Source organism: Macaca nemestrina, chromosome 19 (assembly GCF_043159975.1).
Source record: "Macaca nemestrina isolate mMacNem1 chromosome 19, mMacNem.hap1, whole genome shotgun sequence".
In the NCBI taxonomy this organism is placed as follows: Eukaryota; Metazoa; Chordata; class Mammalia; order Primates; family Cercopithecidae; genus Macaca; species Macaca nemestrina.
Window position 1 is genome coordinate 19,061,976 of NC_092143.1, and position 14,704 is coordinate 19,076,679.

At 37.1% G+C, this 14,704-nt stretch overlaps 1 protein-coding gene, 1 long non-coding RNA gene and 1 other non-coding gene across 8 annotated transcripts in view; 1 reads left to right on the forward strand and 2 right to left on the reverse strand.

Annotated features, from left to right (window-relative positions):
- Window positions 1–14,704, forward strand: part of LOC139360002 (uncharacterized) — a 247,168-nt gene that overhangs the window by 188,630 nt on the left and 43,834 nt on the right. The window lies entirely within an intron of this gene.
- The window catches only part of LOC105477026 (cadherin 20), a 224,049-nt gene that overhangs the window by 163,822 nt on the left and 45,523 nt on the right, over window positions 1–14,704 (reverse strand). The window lies entirely within an intron of this gene.
- Window positions 1,833–1,941, reverse strand: LOC112425785 (U6 spliceosomal RNA). The gene has a single exon (XR_003016933.2). It is a non-coding gene; the product is annotated as a U6 spliceosomal RNA (small nuclear RNA).

Sequence of the window (14,704 nt, forward strand, 5' to 3'; positions counted from 1 at the left end):
AATAAAACCATTAGCCACCTTGAACTACTGCAGTCTTCTCCTCCAAATGTCCTTCACCTTCTTAAGTGAGGTCAGAGTAGCCTACCTGGGAGAAATGGCTGGGCTCTATGCAAAGCCCTGGATTCTTCACTGCATTGACAAATAAACTTTGACAATTCCAAATTGTAAAACTACAAGGTCGAATTGGGAGCCACTTGACAACTGTGGGAAACAAAATGTCTGTCCTGAGTTTCCTAGGTAGGTATGGCTGGATTTGGTGGGCACTGTGAAGTGTGGTGTGGAAAGCCTAGGAAAAGAGAAAGAAGGTAAGGGGCAGTTGATCTTCCCCTTTTTTGGTTTATAGTGAGATTTTCCCAAGAAAGTGAAACTATCTTAGAAACATGGCAACAGAGAGTAAGAAGAAGAAATCTGGAATCAATTCAACATTGAATTTCTGATTTACAGTATACAAATGGAAAATAAAACTGGCTTCATTATGGACAACATTTAGGAAATAAGGCCACCGGGTTCAAGAGGGTCTGGTTCTCAGCATCAGAATTCCAGAGTTTGCTGTAAATTTGACCTGGGCAGCACCACTGGGCATAAGACTGCCCTCTTGTTCCTGGAAGTGAGGTGCAACAGCCAGGCAGTGCACCACCGAGTCTCTGATTTGGGAAGGACAAATATAGTAGGAAAAAAATACCTTGCTTCTTTCCTGGTTCAAAATTTGTGATGAATTATGCACATTTTTACCATAATAATTAAAAAGTTCTTAAAGCTCTTCATCTATTTCTTATCAATTGTCAAGTAATAGAGTAGCAAATCCTTATTCTAGCCTTTCCTTCCTTCACTCAAGATGCTTCAGTGTGCGATCATGTCAGTGTCTAAAATGTGTTTAATATGTAGCAGAGATACAATGATGAGGAAGGGAGACATAGTCCTTGTCCTCAGCGTAGAGATGGAGATGGATAGTCATGATATAATCGATATAATCTAGAAATACATAATTCCAAGCTGTAACAAGGTGACTGAGGAAGAATGAAGAGAACTGTGAGAGTACAACCTGTCCTCTGTATCCATGGGGATTGGTTCCAGGACTCCCTGTGGATACTTCAACCCCTCAAGTCATTTACAGCCAGCCTGTATCCACAGCTTCTGCATCTGCAGATACCGACTGTATACAAAAGGGGAGCTGATTTAGAGTGGGTAAACAGGGAAGGCTTCCCTGAGGACACGACATCTGTGCTGAGTGCATAAAGGTGTAGAGGTATTAATAGGCACAGTGTGGAGATGGGAGGTGGAGTGTGAGCAAAGAAGGTTCCGAACAGAGAACAAGTGCAAAGGAGCAAGGCTGGAGTCGGGGGTGGGGTAGGGCGGGAACAGAAGAACTGAAATAAGGTGACTAGAGCAAGTGGGAGAGAGGCAAGAGAGGGGGCTGGAGGTGCGAGCATATCAGGCAAGGGCAGTCACCTTTCTGAGCAATGGCAAGCTATTACAATTTTTAAGTGAGGAGCAAAAGATTCAGATGCTAGCATTGCAGGACTCTCCCCACAGCTGCAGTGTGGAAGATCAACAGGAGGAAGGCATGAGAGGAGACTGGAGGACCAGGAGAGAGAGGATGTTGCAGAGTAATGATGAAGATGGAGAAAGGGCACTGGGTCAAGAAATATTGAGGAGGTAGAATAGTTTTAGAATCTGCTTTTTCCACCTGACATATTGCGGATCTCTTTTTATTTATTTTTAAATTTTTGCCTGTTTTCATTTTTTATTGGATTGTTACGTTTTCTTTTTCATTTGTATTTTTTAATTTCATTTTAAGTTCCAGGATACATGTATGGGATATGCAGGTTTGTAAACATATGGAATGCTTCACGAATTTGCGTGTCACCTTTGCATAGGGGCCATGCTAATCTTCTCTGTATCATTCCAATTTTAGTATATATGTGCTGCTGAAGCGAGCACTGTGGGTCTCTCTCTACATTTGAAAAATGTTGATCTCCATAATCAGGTCTCTATGATAGTTCCTTGTATGGATTAACTATTACATATTCAGTAATCTCCTGATGGACTTTTTTTTCAATTGCAAATGACTCTGCAAATTGTATCATGTATTAATTGTCTGATTGTTCCCTTAATGGATATTTTATATTAGTTGCCAGACCAATCAGAAACATACTAGTTTATTCTCTCACTAATAGCGCATAAGACTTCCATTGTCTATCCCCTTTTGAACCCCAGTGTATTGTCAGTCATTTTAATTTTAGCTGGCAAATAGGTAAACACAATTCAATATTTTAACTTGCATTCTTCTGATTACTCATGAGACTGGCCATCTTTTCATGTGTTTACTGATCATTTATATTTGTTATTTTGTAGATTATCTATTTCTTTTGCCTATTGATGTCTCAGGATATTCTTTTCCATGTTGATGAAACATAACTTTTTTGTAACCCTTTGTCATATGTACGTAGCAAAAGTGTTTGCTAGATTTTTGTTCGCCTTTTAATCTTCTTGACAGGGTTTCCTATTCTACTTTGTTCTGCTTTTACCATATATATATATTTCTTTTCACTTCTAAGTAGCGTCTGTCATCTGTCAGTGGTTTTCTTTATGGTTCTAGTTTTGTTGACATATTCAGAAGGCCTTCCTCACTGCAAGGCTAGAAAAAGGTTTTCCAATGCTTTATTTTCTATTATGAATTTACTTGGAATTCAGTGTGAGGAGTAAGGGAGGGATACTTATTTATTTAGCAAGCACCTAGTCAATTGTCCTAATACCTTTTCTTGAATAACCATTATTTCCTTCTCTATTAGAAATGCCATCTTTTTTATTTACCAAATCCCCAAATACATTTGAGCTCAATTCTGAACTCTGTATTCTGTTTTTGATCTCTCATCTTGTGCCAGATTCACGCTGTTTTAATTACTGTTATTTTGTAACACAGTTTTTATATCTGGCAGTGCAGTTTTATCCACATTATTCTTCTTTGTCAAGTCTTCCTGGTTATTTTTAAATATTTATTCTTCAAAATGGATTTTAGAATTATTTTCCCAACTTACACAAAAATATCCTGTCACAAGTTTGGTAGGACTTAAATTACATTTATACGTTTGCTTTACTCTAGCATTCTGGGTCATTACAAGTTTTTTCAAATAGTGACTGAAGTAATTTAATTTGCAATCAAGTAAAATTTGGCATATATTGTGACCTATCTTTCTGAAATATATGAGAAACTGACAAGCTGTATATTATGTAATTCACTAAATCACTGTATGGTTCTAGATGATTTATTCATTCCACAAATATTTACTGAGCTAAGCATATGCTGGGTGCTGTTTTGAGTACTGGGATACATGGTGAATGGGCAGGATCCCTGTTCTCATATTCCAGAGGGGAGAAGCAGTGGAGCTTGCCTTTGACAACAGATGGGGTGGGGGTAAGGGTGGGAAGGCCACAGTGACTGCAGACAAGTCTTTCCAAAAATACTTGCTTGGAAAAGAAGAAAGGAAATTGAGTGGCAGTTGGTCATGGGGGCAAGGAAGGTTTTTGTTTTGTTTTTAAAGTGACAGTCACTGGAGCATATTTATGTGCTGCAAAATGATCACCAGAAAGAGAGAAAATAAATATACAGAGGAGAAAGGAGATGCTTGCAGGATCCAGCTCCTTGAAGGTGAAAGTAGGTGGAATGTACTCCACAAGTGGCATGTTAGCTTTTGATAGAAGGAGCAAATTAATAATAGAAATTTCAGAAAGAGTGGGCCCAGATACAAGCAGATTAGTGTTTATATCACTACAGAAACTAAAGAGGTGTCTTTGCATGGGCAATAACCACATTTACACTACTATACCAATTATTCATCCATTTCAGCAAAAATGGGGATGTTTTATTCCAGTGTTAAGCTTAGACGTCATAACTTCTTTGTTGGAAACTGAATTTTGTAGGGCTGAAAGCAGTGCTTAAAACAATGTCTGGGACACATATGACACTTAATATTTATTGAATAAGTACACAAATTCATCTTATATTGCTGAATGGAATTTTCATACTGTCTAGGTGATATCATATCTCCTGTACAGAACTGTCCTGATTCTTAGTACTTCCATGTCAGTATGTAATATTTGTGTAACTTCACCATATGCTATAGTAGAAAAGGCATTGAACTTGGAGACAGAAGGCTTGGATTCAATCATCTGCCTTGCCAGTTTGTAGTTACTTAAAGCTGGGGAAGTTACTTAGCTTCTCTGGGTTTTACTTTTCTCATCGTAAAATGAGCCAATTGGGATAAATCAGTGTTTTTCAATCCTTTTAAACTGTTGGATATTTTCTTTGTATAAAAGGTTTTCTGGAGCCTACTATGTACAGCAGGTAATCAAGGACTCCTCAGACTTAAGTAGAGATGTGAGAAGGGGAGCCCCACCCATCCTGCAGCAGTGTCCTTGAGCCTGTCTCAACCCTGCCTTCATTTTGCTGAATGGAGCTTCTCAGAGCAGAATTTACAGAACTCATAAGATGAGCTCTAAGGGCTTTGAGAATTGCATAAACTATGGCGTGTTCTACCTGATGTGATTTTAATCATCCTGTGAACTAAAGAGTGCATGGTACTATTATGTCTGTTTCACAGATGGGAAAACAAGGTTCAGAGTTTATCATTGGCCTGTAATTTCTTGCCTAGTAGATGGAGGAACAGAGATGAGAGCCCCAGTCCTTTTGTTGCCATCAAATGATTTCCCTCATCTGGCTTCCTGTTGATTCAGTGAAGACTCTGACTAAAATACCCGAAAGAATTTCTAACTTGTATTACTGTTCACATCCACACGCATGTCATAAAATCACTTAAAACTGTTTGCCTAAATGTTTTTCCGCACCTGAATTAGCTAAGTTACAGAACCTTTAATCAAATTGTGAAAAATAATGAGCTGTGAGGAATCATTATAATATCTCAACAGAAATCTCTAAAATGCAAATCAAATGAATTGGCTGAATACTTATATCCGTTTAATTTTGAAATTAGTTTCATTTTTGAATAATCTTCAGATTGAGACAGATGAGGCATGCAGTTCTACTTATTGTGAACCGTGGTAAAATAAGAAATCAGTTTTAACCCAAATGCATATTGAGAAATTAAAAGTTAAGACTAAACATTGAGTTGGGAGGGATTGACAATTGGGGTTGCCACATCAGATAAGGGCTGTCACTCCAGATTAACTGTCCTTCCCCTAGTATGTGCTCTACTCTCATGTTTGAGTTTCTACATGCTGATCTTTCTCTTGGAATACTCTTCTTGGCCAGATAAAAATATTACTCATTCATCAAGGCTCATTTCATAAACTGCTTTCTCTGTTTAGCTCACTCATCCTCATGGCCCCTCCTCCTTCAAGGACAGAATTAATCTCCTTCCCCTGTGAACTCCCCTAGAACTTTGCACTGTAGGTATCGCACTCTTTACACTGCCATATAGCTAGCTGTAAAATCTGTCCTCCTTGCCAGGTTTTAATTTCTGCAAGGGCAGAGAACATTAAATATTGTAAGGGGTTTTTCCCCTACTATAAAAGTAACATACACTCAGTGAGACAAAATTGGGGAAAATGCAACAGAATTTAAAATGAAAAAGAGTCATTTCACTTATCCATTGCCCCTATACAATCAGTGCTTAGAATTTGAAATAATTCATCTAATGTTTCCTCCACCATGGACAAGCATTGAGTTTAATTGGGTAGACATTGTTAATTTCGAAGCACTAGAAGACTGTAAATCTCTCTGTCTCTGTATGACTCTTGATGTACAGTGTAGTTGGCTGGCAGACATATAATGATGTCTGTGTATACACATATAATTCTGTAGATATTTAGAATAAAGAAGGGATTTGCTCAAAGTATGGTCAAGCTTGTTTGGAAAGTATTTCATGAAGGCACTTCACTCTGGAAATCACATGCGTCCTTATCGCAAAATTTAGCAGACTTTAATGAATTCCAGCTGTTTTGTCGAGTGAGAACTGGTTATTTATTGAATTGAGCAAACTGACACATATCCCAAATGGTGAAAACATGCTCCTGTAGGTCCTCACAGTTAATGGTCTGAGGGTAATCAGGAACGAGTACCATGTTGCCTTGACAGATCCATCATTGCACTGAAGAACATGTTGCTTCAACTTTGAGTTCAGACCCTGGCAATTGTCTACCTCTGGCTTCCCACTCTTCTTCCATTCTCTACTTCTTTTGGTAGGACTGACAGTCTGTGCTGTGGTAAGAAAGCTGGGCTCCAGAACTGCAGTCTGAGAGGTGTGCTTGCCGTCAGGACCACACTGTTGGTCATTGGCATCAGTTCACTCTAATGAACATGAACAATGGCATGGAAGCTGTTTTATTTGTGAAGGTTGAATAGATGTATGGATGAAAATAGATCACTAATACCGGAGTTCCTGGCTGACAAAAATTGAGATAGTACCAAATTATTCACCCACAGGATACTATTAATTTAGGCACTTTCATATTTATAACTTTTTTTTAAGTATAAGAGTTATAACAGTTCCTTGTAGAAACTTTGTAAAATGTAGAAATGGATAAAAATGTAAATCAAAATCAACTATATACCTGCCACACAGAAATACTGACTGAACATTTTCATATAGTTTACTTTCAATCTATTTCTCTTAATATACAGATACATGAGATCATATTGTATATAAATATTCTATCCTTTTTTCATTTAGCTTTTGATATTTACATTTTGAGATAGATCACTTTAAGTAAATATTGAAACATTTTAAAAGCTTAACATTCTGTCGAAAGAATGAAATAAAATTAACCATTCTTCTATTGTTCAATAGCTAGGCTGGTTTCATTCTTTTCAGTGCTAGATATAAAATTTCAAAGAATATATTTCTATGTAAATTATTGTCCTAATTTTAATTATTTCCTTATGGTAAATATGTATCACAGGAATTATTACACCAAAGGGTGTCTTAATTTGTTTGGGCTTCTACAACAAAATATCCCAAATGGGTGGCTCATCAACAACAGAAATTTATTTCTCATAGTTCTGGAGGCTGGGAAGTCCAAAGTCACATCATAGGCATACTCAGTTTCTTGTTCATAGACAGTGCCTTCTCCATGAGACCTCAAATGAAAGGAGGGGGGAGAGTGTCTCTCTCAGGCCTTTTTTAAAAAGGGCAGTAATCCCTGCGTGACCTTATAAAAGGGCCTAATCAATTGCCAAGTCAACTGCCAAAGGCCCCGCCTGCAAATATCCTCACCTTGGTTATTAGGTTTTCACATATGAATTTTGAGGAAACACAAACATTCAGACCATAGCAAAGGATAGGAAGCGTCTAAGAGTCTGTATTTGTTGATAAACTTCTGACCAGAGAAGTTAGAGACATTTACCCTTCTGTAAGTAATTGTTGCAGTATGTCCTCAAAAAATATTTGAAATGTTTGCTATTTTGGTAGGTATAAAGCATACCTTTTTTTTAAGATTACACTCAATTAGTGAAGTTAATTTTTTTTTACTATTAATCCACTTGCATTTTCTATGTAAACTGTTAATATCTTTTTTTTTTTTTTTTTTTTTTTTTTTGAGAAAGAGTCTCACTCTGTTGCCCAGGCTGGAGTGCAATGGTGCAAACTCCGCCTCCCAGGTTCAAGCGATTCTCCTGTCTCAACCTCCTGAGTAGCTGGGACTACAAGCACGTGCCACCACACCCATCTAATTTTTGTATTTTCAGTAGAGACGGGGTTTCACCATGTTGGCCAGTTGGTCTCAAACTCCTGACCTTGTGATCTGCCTGCCTTGACCTCCAAAAGTACTAGAATTATAGGCATGAGCCACCATGCCCAGCTGTAAACTGTTAATATCTTTTATAAGGGGTCTTTGTGTTCTTCATAACTACCATAAAGTTTTTTTTATCCCCCCAATTTTTTTTTTTTTTTGCCTTTTCATTTCATTTTTTTTTCTTGAGGTATGGTCCATTATATTCATTGATATTATATATTTTTACTGTCTGTTTTTGCCTTTTGATTTTGATGTTTTGAGTGTAGGGAAATATATCACTGGTATATATTTCCTTTCATATATTTATGCTTAGAAAATTTATCTCCTTCAATAAAAGAAAGTGTCTTCCTAAGTATGGATATTTATTTGTATTTTAATCTATATTCTTGTTTCTTTTCTATGTTTAAATCTGTTTTATTTTTTGTTCTGTCTTATTGCATTAACAAGAGCTTACTGACAGTCTCACATAATCATGGTGATAGTAAGCATAGATTTTTTTGTTTGCCATTAGTAGATATTGGCTGTCAGCTTAAGGTAAATATAGTTTATTATGTTAAAGTTGTTGATTTATATTCCTTTTTCTACTACAAATAAAATTTGTATATTATGATGAATTAAAGGCAGGTTTGGAGGTAAGATGTTGGGCATGTTCTTTAGGGTTTCTAAACGTTAATTATTAAATGGAGTCTGTGATGCTATCTTCTTGATAGGGTTAATGAGATAGTAAAAGGAGGTAACACATCTGAACCCCTTAGCATAGGGCCTGGAAACTAGGAGGTGTTTAATAAATGTCAGCCATTATTTTTGCTATTCTTAGAAAAAGGTGGGAATTTTGTGAAATTCCTTGTATTTATTGAGCTAATCATATCACGCTTAATACTAATAGATACTCGTGTATTGATGGGATAAAGTACTTGGCTTCAGTAGATTTTTATTTTTATATGCTCTCAAATTTGCTTTTTAGGTTTTTTAAAGGTAAATATTAATGTCAGGCTTTTAGTAATCCTTAAGCTGGATGTTATCCATGAAAAAATTGGTTATTATTTGGGGCTAAGCCATGAATACTAAGAGAATCCTGTAGATTTTGTTAGGAAATAAAATCAGTATCTTCTTGAATTACCTATCAGATATTTATTTAGCACTCACAACTATAGTCGAAAGGCAATGTCAGCCAATCTTTTTGACTACAAAGGCCTAGCAACCTTTTTGTTTAGGTTTTGTAAGATTATTGGGAAGAATTACTTGAGAAAAGATGCTACACTGTAAGATGGCACAGTGGTTTTAAGTTTTCTTGGCATAGGGAAGGCATTTCTTTCTACCTTCAGAAAATTTATTCCAAAAATTGAGACTGAAATATTGAAGCCTATGTTAACTTATTGTCAAAATTAGCCTGAACTGGGGCCATTTATCAATACAATTCTTGTTTTCGTTCCCCTGATGAGATACAATGAAAAAGTTATGAATCATGATGATAAATGATTTTAATCTTCTTTTGGATTGAACATTCAGTACAGCATTTTTGGAATGATTTACTATTTTTAAAGGTCTCTAATGTGAAGATACCTGGTAGCCTGAGACAGTCTATTCACAAGCGTTTTGTAAGCCATTTTCACCCATCTGTAAAAATTTGAGAACCACCATCTCCTGTTTCTCTCAATTAAGGGAACAGGAATAAGTCGATTTGTTTTGTGGTTTCTTTTCATAAAAGAGAAGAAAGGTGTCTGTGACACACTTGTGTGCATGGTAGGAGAGGCTTCTTATGAGATCTGGCAATCTCATATATGGGATCTTTAGGTCACTTAGGAATATTTGTGTCACGTCCCATTCTTCCCCTACTACTTCAGCTTCTCCCTCTCCCCATCCGAGAAATTTCCACTGAGGCGGAGCCTCACCATGGCCATGCTCAGGAACTCTTTTCAAAAGAGTCTGTCTCTCCTTTCAATTCTGGAGGCATGGAAAAACAAAATGACTCTTTTTAATGTGCTAAAAATAGCATCAACTTAAAAATTCAGATTCTAAAAGTATCTCATTTTTCTGTTAACTCTCAGTAGAATTTCAGATATGTAAGTATTTATAACTGAAATTTTCTATCTTAAGCACCAGACCTTCATTAGAATTTTTTCTTTTTTCTTTCTTTCTTTTTTTCTTTCTTTTTCTTTTATTTTTTCTTTATTTTTTCTTTAGGACAGAGTCTAGCTCTGTCTCCCAGGCTGGAGTGCAGTGGCGCGATCTAGGTTCACTGCAACCTCCGCCTCCTGGGTTCAAGTGATTCTTCTGCCTCTGTCTACCAAGTAGCTGGGATTACAAACCCATGCCACCATGCCTGGCTAATTTTTTGTATTTATAGTAAAGATGGGTTTTTACCATGTTGGCCAGGCTGGTCTTGAACTCCTGACCTCAGGTGATCCACCTGCCTCGGCCTCCCAAAGTGCTGAGATTACAGGCATGAGCCACCACGCCTGGCCAGAATGTAACATTTTTGATTGAACTAATTCTCAATGGTATTGCCACTTCTCTTTAAAAATACAGGACACAGAACATAATTGCAGTTTTTGATGGTTCAGTCTTTCAGATAAGCATTATTGATGATACTGTGCTATAATGATGTAAGTGAGTGCTTTTGTGGTCGTTCATTATGGGCCCAGCACTGTTCTAAGTGCCTTTCGGCAAATAAGTTATTTACTTCTATGTTTACTTAAATAAAACTCTATGTCATAGGTACCATGATTGCCTTCATTTTATAGGGATGAAACTGAGGCCCAGAGAGGTTGAGAAACTTGTCCAAGACCGTAATCTAGTCAGCAGAGAAGCGGAGATTCAAACCTATGCCGCCAGAGTTCAAAATCTGTGCCTTTACCACCATATTATATTCTTTCCTCGTGACTTACACGGTGGATGCCTCTGGGCTAGCAAGGGCTGTTTGCCCTATTATTGTTCATTTTGAGTTCTTACATCTGTACATTAACATGTCTCCTTAAGCTTTCCTGCTGTCATCTACTATTTCTCACCATTTTCACTCTTCCTGCTTTTCAATTTGCTGCTATTCACAGGATTTGGGCTGGAAAATCAGAATAAAACTTATTAGAATTGTGTACCATCACCAAGTATGAATTCTGCAATAGGTTTAGTTTTGGATAAGGAAGAAAAACCAGAATTTTGGATAAGGAAGAAAAACCAGAAGTATTACAAAGAATAATAATTGCAATTATGTGTTGAGTTCTGACATTCTACATTAGATACTTAACCCTGTTACCACATTTAAAGCCCTGGATAGCTCCCAAAGTCGGGCCTATATTCCCCATGTTAAGAGTGGGAAACTGCCACTGGGAGGTGAAGGGATTTGATGAATCTACCCTCAGCTAGTAAGCTGAAACAGTTCAGGACTTCTTGACTCCAAAGCCCTTTCCTCATTCTACTTTTTGGCCATTAGGTTTTACTCTAGTTTCTTTAGCAAACACTTTTCAATTTAAGTAATCTTTCTTATTGTTAGCCTAATTACTATGATGCATTTAGAAGAATGTTTTAAAGTGTAGACTTAAAGCACAAAGTGATCTGAGGCTTTATATCAATAATAGTATAAGAAACTTTTTGAAGGGTGATTTTAAACAGTCCACGATGTTTGTAATTTTAATAGCAGTGAAACGATGGATTGGAGTTAGATGTGTCTGAAGTCTAGAAGTCAGCAAGGCATCGTTTCAGTAGAGCATGCAGCATGGATTAGGGGAAGAAAATAGGATTGATGAGCAAGAGACAGAGCCAAGAGACGTTTTGGATATGGAATTAGCAGAAGTTGTGACCATACTGGGGGAGGTAGTAATGAAAGAAGGGTCAAAGACAACTTTGAAATTTCCAGTTTATTTGAATTGGTAGAAGAGATCTCATGTGTTGAGATGCAGAATGTAAAAGATGGAACAACTTTTGAGAGGGAAGGTCAGTTTTATTTTAAACATTTGAATGTGCTAAACTTGTGGGATGTTCAAGAAGAAATCTCAGACATCTGAAAATGAGGGTCTGTCTTCTGACAGTATTTGCAGCTCTTAGAGATTCTACAGGTTCTTAATGAGCAACCTGAGTGGTGTTTTTGATGAAGGTGGAGTGTCTTGTATATCAGACATTTTTGGATTACCTCTCTAGCATCCATCTCCCTTTTGTCTTTCTTGAAATTACTGAATTTCCCCTAGAACATGATTGGTGAATTTCTAATGCACTTTTCATCTGTGCAGCAAGATAATTTTATTTATTGGAGACAACTAGAGGGTACCTCTCTTTCAAAGAAGGCAGGGAGGATAGGAGAGCAGGATAACCCTGAGGACACATAACTTTGGAGTTTTATAAGAACTACAAATAAATAGACCCACTCCAAAATTTTCTATAGTTAGGGAACAGAATAACACTACTTTTTGTTTTATTCCTTGCCCAAATGATTCTTTCAGAGAGACCCAAGTAAAATGCCTGATCAGAGATTAAATGAGAAATTCACAGTACATACCTTTAAATCTGCTTGTTAGGCCTAAAAATAATGCCTTACTTATGATTACAAGTTTCAGTGTGTTTCAGAATCTCTTTTCTTAGTTCCGAGCATCTTTGTCCACTTCAAATGACTGGCAACTTGGTGAAATTTAAATTTCTCCTTTCTTTTAAGTGTGATTTAGTTTAAAATAAGCACATAGGTAAGCACAAAAGTGCTTTAGCATGCTTCTTTAAAATGAGAAACACCCCTGTCCTTAGGGACTGTCAGATTTATGTCCTTAGATGAACAATAATTACATTAATAATTTGAAGGGCTAATTAGCATTTTATAGTAAACACATTGTTCATCACACTAAAAGGATGAGTATATGCTTTCTGCAGAATAATTGCTTTTCAAAATCAGAAGCCATTTATCTTACTTCAGCAATATATGCTACCAACTGACCAAGAGTACTCCTCTGCTGACTTTTTTCTAAATCTTTAATCTGTTTTTTTTTTTGAGATGGAGTTTCGCCCTTGTTGTCCAGGCTGGAGTGCAGTGGCACGATCTCGGCTCACTGCAGCCTCTGCCTCCTGTGTGCAAGCGATTCTCCTGCCTCAGCCTCCCAAAGTAGCTGGGATTACAGGCATGCGCCACCAGCTAATTTTGTAGTTTTAGTAGAGACAGGGTTTCAACATGTTGGTCAGGCTGGTCTCCAACTCCCGACCTCAGGTGATCCACCCGCCTCGGCCTCCCAAAGTACTGGGATTACTGGCGTGAGCCACTGCAACTGGCTGTCTTGATGATTTTTACAACAAAAGTTGCAGAAATTAAAACATGGAAATATGGACTGGCTTTAGTTTCTACTTGTGTGAACAACAACGAAAAAGCAACCCATACTTTGTCCTCTGTTTTTCATATACTTCACTCTTTCCAGTGTTTCTTTTCTTACTGAATTTTACTATGGTATTTATAATATATATGTGTGGTTTGAATTCACTTCCTCCCCTTTTCTTTCTTCGGTGTCATGAAATGCAGGAAATTGCCATGGTTATTTCTTTATTGCATTAACTCCTGAGAATACACTGATTTCACTTTAGTTTTTGCAAGTTCAAAGCTTACTGTGGATAAATGCAAGAAGACTTTTCATCAGGATATTGGCCTTCCTCCCCTGAAGCCCCCTTCAAGGGGTTCTATCTGCCTGCAGCCACTTTCAGTACTTCCCTAACCCACAGTTGCAGCAACTCCAAATCGACAGTCTTGTCAGAGCAAATGATCTAAAATAAACATCCGCGTGTCGGCCTGCATTAAGAATCCTGACAAGGATGCTTTGCCTGTATCAACTACAAGCCGACAGTCCTTAGAAGCACTTTGCTTATTGCCTTGGTTCAGTGGCTGAGGGAGAGTAGCTGTAAGGCCTGAAGTCTAATTTTGAATGGTTTAGGATGTTAAAATCCAAATGAAACCATCAAAGACCCCCCTCCCCCCCCGCTTTCCTCCTCTTGACAGGTTTCTCAATTGCAATAGTTATCTCATGTATGTGAAACTCTTGGAATCAGTCAGCAAATTATATCAGGACAATCCCAACAGTACTATTTTGTATACAAAGACACTAGATGAGGAAATAAATGTAAATATCAAGCCCATAGTTTTGCAGGCGAACCTCCTTTCTGATGTTTTCTTAGCTACTTAATGCCCACTAAAACTTTATCTTTGGGATTCATACTGGGAAATATATCACAATACCAAAAATTATCAGTTAATAATAGATACTCTGTCTTTGTGGTCCTAAAGAATATTCCGTAGACTTTCCTTTTCTCTAGTGAGCTTTATATTGTGAGCCCAGAAAGAGAAAAGACACTAAGTTTGTATATTCTGTATCTTAAAGCCAGAGAAGTCAATGCAGTCCTGGGAAGGGACTTTACTATTAATGTTCTAAGGTTTGGCATCCTCAATAAAGTGATTAATATTTGAACGTTACAAGTTTCCCAAAGAGCCCTAAGAAGAATTTGAAGGGAGCATTATAATGCTTCAAAGCTGTTGAAATTTTATGTGCCCAGCACAAATTAAGGAGAAATTGCTTGATTATTATTAGGCTTATCTGATCTATTAAAATAGCCAGTTGAAATAAAAGAGAGCCACTCTTCTGCAGTAATTATCTAAACTGATTATCTGTGTTAACCATATCTGAGTCATTATCATTTTTATACATCACTTCAAGAGATACAGCCTAAAAGCCTGAAACTTATATAATAAGGGGAAAAACCTAATTGTAGATTTTCTTCTTTAATTTTAATTTTATATCACATTTATCTAAGTAATCTCAGGAAGTCTTTAATACTATAGGAAAACTACTGAGAGGAGAGAAAAAGGCCACAATTTAATTTATTATAACATTTTCTTAAATCACTACATGTTGCCTCTCAGACTATTTGCAGTATGTATTCTATTCCTGGCAAACAACCCTGAGTGTCTCATATTAATTGTGCTTAGAGTGTGGTTGTT